The sequence below is a fragment of the Orcinus orca genome, chromosome 1, assembly GCF_937001465.1.
Source record: "Orcinus orca chromosome 1, mOrcOrc1.1, whole genome shotgun sequence".
NCBI lineage: Eukaryota > Metazoa > Chordata > Mammalia > Artiodactyla > Delphinidae > Orcinus > Orcinus orca.
The window spans coordinates 60,184,211-60,186,920 of NC_064559.1; the positions used below are offsets into that span (position 1 = coordinate 60,184,211).

The 2,710-nt window shown below is 37.5% G+C and overlaps 1 long non-coding RNA gene across 1 annotated transcript; it reads left to right on the top strand.

Annotated features, from left to right (window-relative positions):
- Nucleotides 1-653: 653 nt before the first annotated feature.
- On the top strand, nucleotides 654-2,133 carry LOC125965652 (uncharacterized). Its single transcript, XR_007479836.1, has 3 exons — nucleotides 654-846; nucleotides 937-1,045; nucleotides 1,983-2,133. It is a non-coding gene; the product is annotated as an uncharacterized LOC125965652 (long non-coding RNA).
- Nucleotides 2,134-2,710: the final 577 nt, after the last annotated feature.

Below are 2,710 nucleotides of genomic sequence, written 5' to 3' on the forward strand. Positions count from 1 at the left end.
ATTTGTTTTAATAGGTATAGACACAGTAACAGTCTTCATAGTATGGGAATGAAAGTTTTATTACACCATATCTATCTATATATATATTTTTTAAGTTGATGTGGACCATTTTTTTTTTTTTTTTTTTTTTTTTGCAGTACGCGGGCCTCCCACTGTTGTGGCCTCTCCCGTTGTGGAGCACAGGCTCCGGACGCACAGGCTCAGCGGCCATGGCTCACGGGCCCAGCCGCTCCACGGCATGTGGGATCTTCCCGGACTGGGGCACGAACCCGTGTCCCCTGTATCGGCAGGCGGACTCTCAACCACTGCGCCACCAGGGAAGCCCGATGTAGACCATTTTTAAAGTCTTTATTGAATTTGTTACAATATTGCTTCTGTTCTATGTTTTGGTTTTTTGGCCGTGAGGCATGTGGGATCTTAGCTCCCCAGCCAAAGTTCGAACACACACCCCCTGCATTGGAAGGCAGTCTTAACCACTGGACCACCAGAGAAGTCCCTATATATTTATTTATATTTATTATTTTTATGTCAAAAATCCTATATGACCTATTATCAAAAATTTTTTTTAATTAGATAACAACTAATAATTTAATTACATCTTCTGTTTTGTTGAAAGCAAAGAAGTGGAAATTTTATTTGCAAATGAAGCTGTAACCCAGAAGCAACCATTTATCAATACCACATTAATATTTCAAATTGTCCTATTGGTTGGAGCCACAGAGATTTTTTACACCTCAGAAAAATGTATCATAGTAATATCCTAAATGGGATATCCTGAATGTAAAGTGAGGAAAGAACAACTGTGAAAAAGAAGGTGGGAAAGTAATACCTGCTCCTTCAAAACAGGTGCTTTGTCAGGCAGATCAATTTGGGGAACAAGTATCAATATATATCAAAGTCAAAGATCTGGACATTTATTCCTTTAATCTATTTCAGGCATTTTATTTCTGAGAAAGTCTTCACCTACCATCCAAGATTTGTGACCTTAGTTTGAAGAGTAGGATAAAAGGTGAAAAGGCTTAGAATCAAGACCAAATATGAAATGGTAATAATAAAATCTTGTATTTGCATAGGAAGTTTTAGGCTACAAAATGTGTTTATTTTCATTATTTCAATTGACTCCTTCAACAATCATGTGAGATAAGACAGAAGTACAGAACAACAACAACAACAAAAACCTTAGAATGTGGAAATATATTGTCTTTAAAAAATGTGTTGGCAACAGTATTTGAAAGATTTGTTCTTTTATTTCTTCTCCTCTATATTCAGATACTATTATCAACTGACCTTCACCTAAACAGGCTTTGAAAGGAATCTGCATAGTAACACTTTACTACTTCCACACTGAGGTTTCATTAAAGCCTAAACTACACACACACATAAAAATATTCATCCACAAGTGAAGCTTACATAGAAGGAAAACAATACTGTACACCCAATCTACCTCAAGATATATGTCATCAAATCTGCTTAATTCAGAACCTCACTATTCTAAGCATTTTTCCTCACTTCTTACTATAAGTATTAAAACTATGTCTGGAACAAAAAATTTTCCAATATGTAAATTTGAGGATGAATATCTACACAGTAAATCTGATTTCTTCAATGAAGGTCCCTGCCTGACATGAATGCTTATTGGTACTTGTATCTTGATTTGGTGAACAGTGTCTTAATTTTATGAAGCCATCCATAATACTTCCACAAGGAGTTTTTTAAGAGTATGATAGATAGCTACAGTCACATTTTAAGTCCCTGAAAAAAATTAAATGATTCAGGAATGATGTACTTCAATCTATCCTGTGTTGAGAAATGCCAGTAGAACTGATAAGTGTTGTGGGCAATGATATCATTATATATAGGCATACATTAACATAGTCTATAAAATAAATTAAACTTGTGCTCAACTGGCACTGGTTTGATTTTTCTGATGTTGTGTAAAACCATATGGCTAAGAGATAATCACGTGTAATTTAAATCTTCAGCACCGGACTTCCCTGGTGGCGCAGTGGTTAAGAATCCACCTGCCAATGCAGGGGACACAGGTTCGAGCCCTGGTCGGAGAAGATCCCACATGCCGTGAAGCAACTAAGCCCATGCACCACAACTACTGAGCCACATGCCACAACTACTGAAGCCCACATGCCTAGAGCCATGCTCCGCAACAAGAGAAGTCACCGCAATGAGAAGGCCGCGCACTGCAGCGAAGAGTAGCCCCTGCTCTCCACAACTAGAGAATGCCCGCGCGCAGCAACGAAAACCCAACGCAGCCATAAATAAATAAATAAATAAATAAATCTTCAGCACCATGGCCAGCATCTACTTTGCCTATAAGCCTCTGCATAGGCCAGTAATAAAAATCACAGGCATCGTTTGATTTCAGAGGTTAAGGAATCCTTAGGTCAACCAACCAGCTATTCATATAATCTGTGCGTTTCATCTACTGCTATCCAGACTCTGGCTTGAATGACCAGCATCACCCTATGGTTATAGTAATATATACAGTTCACTTTGATAATACTATTAACATAAATGAAAAACCAAGGCTAAAGCAGTCCTATAGCTCTGAAAAAAAAGTTTACTGTAAATATATTACTTTATTTTAGTGTCCTATATATGCCAGCTCAATTGATTTACTGACTTGACTTATTACAACATCCCTCCACTGCGTGTAAAACAAATTGTTCTAAGTTTCTAGGAACTGAAATGGGCT